The sequence below is a fragment of the Neophocaena asiaeorientalis genome, unplaced genomic scaffold (assembly GCF_003031525.2).
Source record: "Neophocaena asiaeorientalis asiaeorientalis breed wild unplaced genomic scaffold, Neophocaena_asiaeorientalis_V1.1 scaffold33, whole genome shotgun sequence".
Taxonomy (NCBI): Eukaryota; Metazoa; Chordata; class Mammalia; order Artiodactyla; family Phocoenidae; genus Neophocaena; species Neophocaena asiaeorientalis.
The window spans coordinates 135,760-146,811 of NW_020171988.1; the positions used below are offsets into that span (position 1 = coordinate 135,760).

The 11,052-nt window shown below is 42.4% G+C and overlaps 1 pseudogene; it reads right to left on the reverse strand.

Moving 5' to 3' along the window:
* Positions 1–8,658: 8,658 nt before the first annotated feature.
* Positions 8,659–11,029, reverse strand: LOC112401540 (vacuolar protein sorting-associated protein 72 homolog; annotated as a pseudogene).
* Between the last annotated feature and the right edge of the window lie 23 nt (positions 11,030–11,052).

An 11,052-nucleotide genomic window follows, 5' to 3' on the forward strand; every position in this document is an offset into this window, starting at 1 on the left:
CATAGAAAAATCCTGCATTTTTAGACAAAAAGTTTATCTCCACTAATCCTTTGTAAAAAGTAACTTGAGGCTGTAAACAGAAATGCGAGGAAGACATGGAATCTAAGAAATATTATTTCTAGGACTTCCCTGGCAGTGCAGTGGTTAAGACTCCACACTCCCAATACAGGGGCACGGGTTCAATCCCTGGTCAGGGAAGATCCTGCATGCTGCGTGGCATGGCCAAATAAAAGAAATATTATTTCTAAAGCAGGAGTTCAATGAAAACATATCCCAGGAGGAGAGCTGTGCAACAGAACTAGGAAACAATTGTTCCAAAACAGAATGGGAGGTAAGGGAATCCAAGAAAATTATGTCTAAGAAAAAGGTGTAGGGATTTCCCTGGTAGTCCAGCGGCTAAGACTCCAAGCTCCCAATGCAAGGGCCCTGGGTTTGATTCCTGTTCAGGGAACTAGATCCCACATGCTGCAACTAAAAGATCCCACATGCCACAACAAAGAGCCCGCATGCGACAACAAAGATCCTGTGTGACTCAACTAAGACCCGACGCAGCCAAATAAATAAATAATTTTTTCTAATTTTTTTAAAAAAGAAAAAAGTGTATCCCATTCCATTTATTTTTTAAAAAACTTTTATTGGAGTATAGTTGATTTACAATGTTGTGTTAGTTTCAGGGGTACAGCAAAGTGATTCAGTTATACATATACATATATTCATTCTTTTTCAGATTCTTTACCCATATAGGTTATTACAGAATATTGAGTTCCCTGTGCTATACAGTAGGTCCTTGTTGGTTATCTATTTTATATATAGCAGTGTGTATATGTTAATTCAAAGGTCCTAATTTATCCCTCTCCCCACCATGTTTCCACTCTGGTAACCATAAGTTTGTCTTCGAAATATGTGTCTGTTTCTGTTTTGTAAATAAGTTCATTTGTATCATTTTTTTAAATTAGATTCCACATAAGAGTGATATCATATATTTGTCTTTCTCTGTCTGACTTACTTCACTTAGTATGATCATCTTTAGGTCCATCCATGTTGCTGCAAACGGCATTATTTTGTTCATTTTAAGGCTGAGTAATATTCGATTGTATATATGCACCACATCTTCTTTACCTATTCTTTTGTCAATGCCATTCCACTCTTTTCTCTTTTTAATTTTATTTATTTTTGGTTGCGTTGGGTCTCCGTTGCTGCGTGCGGGCTTTCTCCAGTTGCAGTGAGCAGGGCCTACTCTTTGCTGCGGCGCGCAGGTTTCTCATTGACCGGCTTCTCTTGTTGCAGAGCACGGGCTCTAGGTGCACGGGCTTCAGTAGTTGCAGCACGTGGACTCAGTAGTTGTGGCTCACGTGCTCTAGAGCTCAGGTTCAGTAGTTGTGGTGCACGGGCTTAGAATTTTTAAATAGAGAAGCAAGTTGAGCTTAGCAGTTAGATTAAAACATATGTTTATTTTGTCATGGTGGGGAGGGGCAAAATATCAATTAGAAAGTCCAAGAAAAATTAATTGTATAAGACAAAAAATGACTTAAATATAAAAGAAACTAAAATATGGCATGATTCTGAGCGATTAAGCTGGGTAAGAACACTAAAGTGGAAGGAAAATATGTATAATGGATACTTTGGTATTCCCCCTGTGCCCTTCCTCGGGGCTGACTCACCCATTCCCGCAGTCGCTGGTAATATCAAATGCTGGCTGCTCACATCTTCGTTCCTCACTGGCAATTGCCCTCAGCCTCAGAGAACTGTCTTGCCCAGGGTTACATTCTCTGTAGGACTGTCTGAAACCTCAGTTGCAACCACACTGCACATCAGCTTCTCCCAATGCCCGATCCTGCTTTCCTCACTTCTTTGTGAGTGAATCTCCCAAGAGCACTCCCTATGCAGTTCTCCATCTCAGAGCCTGTTTCCAGGGAGCCCAATTGTAAAGTCACAAAGGTAAAAGGGCGAGTGGGGAATTCAGAAAACTGCACGTGATTCTCCCTCTATAACTGGCACATAGCTTTCACGTGGAGAGATGGAGAGGGGAAGAGAGGAAATTAACAGAGATATGTGGAGGCCAGAGAGTAAAGAGATCTGGATGCTACACTATGGAGTCTGCACGGGAAGTCAAAGCTATATGACCCTGGGCTGTGGTGAGAAAAATGAGACACTGTCTCTGAAAATGCTTTGTGATGAGATTCAAATGTAAATGATTAACAGACTTCAGCCTATGATGTTTGAGCGTGCCCACAGGCCTGATAAACCCGGCCAACTACAAGTCTATTTACAACAAGAACTAAGAGAATCCTACCCTATGGGGAAAAGGCATCAGATAGAAAAGCTGGTCTAATAACAGTGGTTATTGGAAGACGGCACGATTCTGAGTTACGAAGTGTCGCTTGGATTTGTCCACCCTGCCCTCACTGCCCTCCAGCCCCAGCCCCAATGAACTTTGTGGCAATGGGGGATGGAGAGAAGGAGAGAGGACAGAGGAAGCATCATGAAGGAGAAGCGATGAATAGCAACAGGAAGAACTGGGGCAGTAGAGCTCTGTAAGACAGTTGGCACAAATAGCCCTGCTTCATCATGTGACCCCAGATTGGGAGAGACATATATTATCTACTTCTGCCAGGAATACAGTGTGGCTCTGGCATCCTGAGAACTCCAAAAAGCGCTATGCACAGTTGCCACCAAAGGAAGCCCAAACATCTGCAGCAGTGATGCTCAGAAGAAGAGGAAGATCCCATGGAGAGCAGCTCAGCCCCGGGCCCCAGAGGCAGGGAAGTGCCCCATAACTGGAGACCTACCCAGAAGGAAGCCAGAGCAGCAGGGGGAAAAAATGGGGGCCATAAATGGTACCCAGCAGAACCCATGTGGGACTCCCAGCAATAAATGCTGGACTCTTTTCCAGAAGCAGAGGTCCCGCAATTATAGATGAGAGTCAGAGAAATCTGTGTTGCTACTGTTAGTGTCATACCATTTCAACAAGGATTTATGTAGCCTGGGGAAGCATAGTAATAATTACTATTATTATTTACCAGATAATAGCAATCTTGATAAGAAAAAATTGCCTTTCATTTCTTATTAATCACTGCCTAGCCTAATCCCCTACAAACAGGTGCTGAATAAATGTTGACTAAATGAATAAATAAATGCATGACTACTTTATTATCTCAGGTTTCCCTGAAATTGGAACATAAAAGATATTATGTTAAGGTGTAAAGAATGGCACATCAGGCTCATAATCAAAGGACGACTAGTGAATGACATCAAAGGCCACAGATTCTGGGATGTTGCAGAAGCACTAAAACTTCCATGAGTGTATCATCTGTAGTCTGAAGACTCCTCTGGAATTGATCATATTTTCCATTTGCAACAACTCCTTGGGGTGGTAAACGTCATATGCTACTACCTCCTGGGTAAATAGCATATCATTCTCTGTGCCTGTCTAAAACTCTAAGGAGAGTTATTTGTCATCAAGTGTGTCTTTCCACTGGGCAAAAGCTGGGTCCTCAGTGTTTGCTTATCATTCAGAGTGTGTCTTGAGCTGTACCAAAACCTGGATCAGTTTCTCCTGCTCAGTAGGGGTGAGTTACAGATGTGGTCTTACCTTCTTGGCATTGCCAACAGCCATGTGCTTTGACCTCTCTCAATAAGAATTTAGAACACAGTTCCCCCTTTTCAACTAAAATCTTTGTCCCAAGTAAAACTTCTGCCAACTAGACCTCATCTGAATGCTTCTGTGCTAGGCCCCAGGACTCATTTCGGTTTGAGCCCAGTCTGTTCAGAAACCACAAGTTGAACATAAATAAATAAATATTTAGAGTATGGGGGTGTTCAAATAATTGTATGAACCAAAAATATTTTTAAACAAAATATTCTACATCTTATCTTTCTTTTTTTAACCTGTAACTATTTATTCCCTCCCCTTTAACACACCTTGGCAGGAAGAGCCTAACAGGTTTCATCCAATAAACATGGCCCAACCCATTTTTCTTATCAGATTTCTCTCTCCTGAAAAGTTTTCTGAAGTGAGGAACGATATTATTGCCCTCAACTGTAACATGATCTATTTCTCTGGTCTCCTTTAAGCTGTTTATCATTTGCTTCACTATTTCAGATGGAATTAATCTTCGAAAAACAGATAACACTCTAAGATGTTTGATGGCTAAAAGCTCCATCAAGACTTTTTCATAACTTGTTAATAGAACAGAAAGCAGCCAGGTAACTGCATTGCTGGTGCTGTAATAAATGCTTACTACTGCATTCGCTAAAGCCGTCAGCGTTGCTTCACAGACATTGAGGAAACCTCTTTGTTTCAAAAATCATTGAAATATTTCAGGCCCTTTTGCATGAGCCAGAGATATTCTCAGAGAGCTGAGCATCAATAACAATGAAACCGACATGACAACATGCAACAGCAATCTGAAACATTGTATGGGGAGTTCCAGCCTGCCTTTCATTGGAGGAATACCAACAATAAGTACATTTCACCACCCCTCCCCCAACGCACGCGAGCACGCCACTTAGGCAACTTACTACTTCTAGGGCTAATTAAGCCTTTTTTCCTTAATAGAGACACTATAACCAGACTTAATACATGATGGAAATTTTAAATTTCAACCTACTTATACGGAATGAACCTAAAATATATAAATTAGTTGAACATATTATGCATTATCGGTGAACTCGACTTGCAATATTTTACAATAGAGAATCCTGCTCAGGGACAGCTTCATTTTTTAAATTAATTTCTATTGGAGTATAGTTTCTGTACAATGTTGTGTCAGTTTCTGCTGTACAGCAAAGTGAATCAGTTATACGCATACATATATCCCCTCTTTTTTGGATTTCCTTCCCATTTAGGTCACCACAGAGCATTGAATAGAGTTCCCTGTGCTATACAGTAGGTTCTCATTAGTTATCTATTTTATACATAGTAGTGTAATATGTCAATCCCAATCTCCCAATTCTTCCCACCCTCCCTTCCCCCCTTGGTATCCATATGTTTGTCAGAGACAGCTTCTTATTGGCAAAATAGGTAAGTCCCACCAAAAGAAATGAACTTGGTCTTTTTGAGACTCATTCTCTTTTCCAGTTGCTCAGGCCAAAACTCTTAGAATCATCCTTGATTTCTCTTTCTTTGACACCCCACTTCCAACCCTGAGCAAACCCCGACAGTCCTAATTTTACATAACTGGAATCCAGCATCTCAGCACCTCCACAGTCACCGCCTGACGTAAGCGTCTCCAAGCTGGTTTTCCAGCTTCCTCCTTCACCCCTCTATAATCTATTCTCCACCAGAAGGCAGAAGATCCTTTAAAAATGTAAGTCACATCCCATCACTCCTTGGCTTCCATCTCACTGAGAGTAAAAGCCAAAGACCGGCCAAGGTTTAGAAAGCCCTCCGCTGAGGGCTCTCCGCTAATTATGCATTTCACCGATAATGCATAATATGTTCAACTAATTTATATATTTTAGATTCATTCTGTATAAGTAGATTGAAATTTAAAGCTTTCTGAGCTCATCCCCACCATTTGCCCTCAATTATTCCCGTCTAGCCAGTCTGGCTTCCTCCTGCCCTTCACCTTCTGTTCTTGCCTGAAGAAGGTCTTTGCCCTTGATATGCCCTCTGTCTAGAATCAATTTCTGCAAGATATCCACATGGTTGGCTCTCTCACTTGCTTCAGAACTCTGCTCAAACAGTACCTTATTGGGGAGGTTTGGCCATCATACATAAAAGAGCTCATGGACTGGATCCAATTTATGTGCCTCTGCAGATTTGTTCTGTTCCACCTGTCCCCAGGCATCACCAGTTTGCCCTGCTTCCCAGGTAGAGGAGCCCCAGTAAATATGGTGCATGTGATCAAAACCCTGATGTCATCTCTTACCTTTGCTGGCTGATTCAACTCTTCCTTCTGGGAGAGAGTCAGCCCTCGGCAGCTCCTGAATCCAGGGTCAACCCAGCTGGACCCATGAAGATTCCAGCCACCCCAGTAGCTGCCCAGAGAGGCCAGATAACACAAACCAGAAGTGAATTTGATCAGTAAGAGACCAGAAATAGAAGGAAATCAACATAAGTTGCTCTCCTTCTCTTGTTAGTTCCCCCAAGTATGAAGCTCCATATGGACTCTCTGGGAATGTCCTGAGTGACCCACCCGTTTCTTCTGAGGCTGTGACCAGTTAAAAAATGCACCACCTTTTATTTGTTTTCCTGATTGCTCTGTTTTGCATTCCTTTCTCCCTCACCTTTACTGGTCTGAGATTGCTCCTCCCAAAAGTATTAGGATGTAAGCTTTGTCTCAGGTTCTGTGTCCTAGGGAATCTAAGATATGCATACACGTGCGATCTCACACACACACAGAGAGAGAGAGAGAGAGAGAGAGCTCTACTGCAAACCCCGATCCTGCTATATTTCACTTCACTGCTTGTAGTCAGCTATCTTTACGTCTATCTCCCACTGTGAAATAGAAACCGCATGAGATCACTGACTTGGTTTCTTTTGTTTGATGCAGTATTCCCAGTAGCTAGAACAGTGCCTAGCACCTATAGGCATTTAATAAAAGTTTAGAAAATAAATAAATGAGAAGTTTGTTTGCAAGTGTGGAATTTAGCTCCAAAAACACAGAAACTAGAGAAGTTCAGGTTTTTATACGTGACCTGCCTCTTGATGTTAAAACTCCCATCTGGAAGTTTTCCTATTCTTCTTCCTCTCCTAATTTCACCAAACCTCACTGGCCACCTCTCAACTCAAAACTTAACTTCCAAAACTCCCTTCCCCCACTTAGGTTCACTTCTGATATAACCATTCCCATAATCATACTAGTCATTCTTTTTCAAGGCCCCTAGGTGCGGCACATACATACCTAAGGTGTACTTTATGCATTTTACCCATTCTCACACAACTACATAATATCCTAAAGTAGATTCAGCCTGTCTTTATCCACCACACACCCCCTCATAGACATGCACAGGGATGTTCCCTCCCCACATGCAAGCCCCTCATGCTGATTCTGCATTAATAATGACTACTCATTACTGAGTGCATACGGTGTGCCAGGCATGGTGGTGGACATTTAGTCCTCACAACAACCCTGAAAAGTGTGAAAATATCTTAAAACTCATTCATACTAAAATGTTTGGGACCTAACTACTGTATGTTCCCCTCAGAGTTATTTGCCTGGAGGAAGCTGACGTAGTCAATGGCAATGAATCCCTCTGTTACAAGTTCGTGCATCAGGAGGTAAGGACTCCATGGGGAAAGCAAGGCTCCTTCCTTCCTCATACTCTTGAATTTACAGTCCTGTCCAAAGTAATGATTCTTTGCTTTGTAACTGTCCTGAAATTGCGTCATGAGACTATGTTCCATCTCTTTATGTTATTGAAAGCTCCTTAAGATCAGACATGGCTTTTATTTCTTAGGTGTTCCTGGAAAACTGCATTTGTCTCTTATCCTAGCCTCCCATCTCCCTCTGCTCTAGCCTGTCTGTACTTCCACCAACTGATTCATTCTCCCAGACCGTGGTCTCCAAAGTAGGAGTGCACAGATCCAGGTAATGAACAGATGATTTTGGGGGTTTGCAGAAACATATGTTTATTATGTGTGTGTATGTATGTGTATATATATATATATATATAATATATAGATTTAAAAAATAAAAAATTACATAAGCTTTATTACATTTCATATACATAGACTCATACTGCTGTCTTCCCCTGGTCTATATGTAAGAATGTCAAGACCACATAACATACATGAGACACCTAAACACAGAGCAGATGACCAGGACCCTGTTGCTGCTCTTGCCTATTTAGTGCTTTACAGTTTAGGTATATCCAGGTAACAGTGAGGTTACAAACTATATAACTGAGTTTTAACTAACTCTGGGAAGTGGACACCTGGCTTAAAAATTCCTGCAAAGAAGCCCTCTATGGACAAGAATACTGACTTTGCAAGCTCAAATGAACAAGAAAATGACAGCATTAACACATTTACCCCAGTACAGATTTTTCATCTAACACGTTATAATATAAAATCAGTGACAAGAAAGTGGCTAAAAAAATTCAAAGACCATTTAAAACATAGATTTATATTTATTTTCATTAACAGTGAACTTCATCCTATATATATATGTATATATATATATATATATGTGTGTGTGTGTGTGTGTATAGTATCTTGACATATTGGTTAATGACTTTGATATGCATATGTAGAATTGTGCTTTGAAGTAAAAGCTAATGATAATTCGAACCAGTCACAACTCACAAGACATTTTTTAAAATAAGCATCTGAAACAAAGAGACAAGCCGCTGCAATTTTTGGAAAGATGTTTAAGTTAGGCATTACTCAATCCACTGTCTTACAAAATTTCAGGAAACATGTAATTTCCTTTTAACTGTGAAAAACAAAAGGCTATGTGCAATTGCAGATATCCTTTATTTTTGCTTTGGTGAGTGCTGAAATAATACATACAAAATGATATGGTACAAACCAACATGGACACCTTTGTCAGAAAATACAGGACTTTTTAACCAGATTAAAACTCTTCCAAACAAAGAATTTCAGTGGAATCTGAACCCATTTTGATAAGATGCATGGAAAACATTGCTGAAATTTTGTTTTTTCATCTTTCTATTTTATTAGATTAAAAAACACAAACAAAACCAGTAGGAACTAAGGGGAAAGATGGGGAAAGAAATACAGGAAAGGGCTGGACAAAAATCAGCAATGACAGGAGAAGCGGAAGGTGAGGGGGTGGGGGGACATTAAGAGCCCCAAGTCAGAGCAGGAAAGAGGTTTCTGAGGACAAGACATCGCTTCATTTGATGACAATTTTCTGGCGCATGGCTCAGGGCCCAGAGCCTTAGAGGGGTGCAGAAGGTGATGGACCAGGTTCCCAGGGCTGAGGCAGTGGGCAGAAGCCCATGGACAGTGATGTACCTTTTGTAGGCCTCAGGGATGATCTTGAAGCTGGAGCAGTGACGTGGCGGATGTCTGTAACAGGGTCCTGGGCAGACCTCTCCAGCAGGGACCTTTGGGGACCTCACTTGGAGAAACCATTCCTCAACTGTCCCCTCATCCCTAAAAGTGATGGAGGCACGTGGACCGCCAGCAGGAAGGAGGACGGGTCCAGGGCCAGCGCCGGGAGTCCCTGCAGAAGTTGTGGGAGCAGGATCGAGTCCTTTTCTTTAGGGCCTGGCTCCCCAAGAAGTGGCACTGTCACTGAATGGGAGGTGGCGACGGACCCCAGGCATTTCTGCCTCTTGGGAACCTGCTTCTTTCCGTCAGCCTCGGGCCACTCATGTGTCTCCAGTGAATGTCAGTCAAGCTCCTCTGTGATTTTGGCCTCCCTGAGCAGCTCCTCCACTCCCAGTGGGGCCCCTCTCGCTCCCGTGGCCGGCCCTGCTTCTCCTGTACCTGAAGGAATGTGGTGTGTGCACAGCTGTAGATGGACGCAGGAACTTCCCACGGCCAGAGGCACTGTCCTGTAGCTCTGGCGGGAGCAGTGCCTTCTCTTCTCGGCTTTTCTGAGCGTTACCAGCCCAGGTGCTGCTGACATTTTGAGGCCTCAAGCTCTTAAGAGGCTCCTTATCCTCCTTTTTTTGTTTTTTTATAAATGTATTTATTTTATTTATTTATTTTTGGTTGTGTTGGGTCTTCGTTGCTGCACGTGGGCTTTCTCTAGTTGCAGCGAGCAGGGGCTACTCTTCGTTGCGGTGCACGTGTTTCTCATTACAGTGGCTTCTCTTGTTGTGGAGCACGGGCTCTAGGCGTGCGGGCTTCAGTAGTTGTGGCACGTGGCTCAGTATTTGTGGCTCACGGGCTCAGTAGTTGTGGCACACAGACTCTAGAGCACAGGCTCAGTAGTTGTGGCACACAGGCTTAGTTCCTCCACGACATGTGGGATCTTCCTGGACCAGGGCTTGAACCCGTGTCCCCTGCATTGGCAGGTGGATTCTTAACCACTGCACCACCAGGGCAGCCCTTCTTATCCTCCTTGATGGCAGCTCCATGATTCCTTCTCGGCTATTCTCCATCACCGGAGTGTTCAGTCCCCTTCTCCACGTCAAAGTCAGAGTCTACTACATCCTCTGTGTCTGACTGGTCCCCTTGGTCCTCATCATCTCCTGAGTCCTCTGTGAAATCCCATAAGCTATCCGGTAGAGCTCATCCTCCCCCATCGCTGCCACCCTGAGGTCTTCTGAGGGCCTGCTCCCCCAAACTCCAACCGCTCATGGACCCTGCACCTCCTCCAGCCGCTGCTCACACAGCATGGTCCTCGGAGCTCAGAGCCCACGCCGCTACCTGCAGGCCGCCGGCAGCCTGGAAATTATTTTTAAATCAAGAATTGGGACAAATTACACAGTGTTATGTTTGATATATAATGAAAGTATCCCTATTTCTATTTTATCAAGTCTCAGCATATGGTTTTTGCTTGGTTGTGTTTCAGTAATAAAATACATGAAGAATTTCTTTTTTTTTCAAACCGTCAAAGGTAAAATATAGACATGAGATATATTCTCAACAGTAAATTACTTCTTTAATGGTAAAGCTGTGTAAGTAATGGGGCCACTCCTTTTATCAACTGTTTTAAAGGATTTTGGCGAAGATTACTGAGGCAGATCATATGTGACATTCATTCACCTTGCTCTGCTCTATACACAGGCAAGCACAGAACACCATCAGTGTGGTAAATTTAAGTTTACTTTTTTTAATCTTTAAAATATGTTTGACTCTTTAGGAACAAATTGAAATGGGAAGTAACCATGAACATATTTTCTACAACACAGAGATTTGCTTATGGCAAAGTACTCAAAAGGGCTAAAAACATATATTTACAGAAAGACAAGTGCTCCAGACATGCTAAGCTTTTCTATGATGACAAGCAGGCTATCAATAACATGCTACCTATCAAGTATTTTTTAAAAGACAATAACAATAACATTAATAACACAATCTGTCCCTTCAAGGTGGAAGTAATGTTTCAATAGTAAATAAGAAGGAACTACCTTTTCTTCTGAAAAAGAAAAACAGAGGGCTTCCCTGGTGGCGCAGTGGTTGAGAGT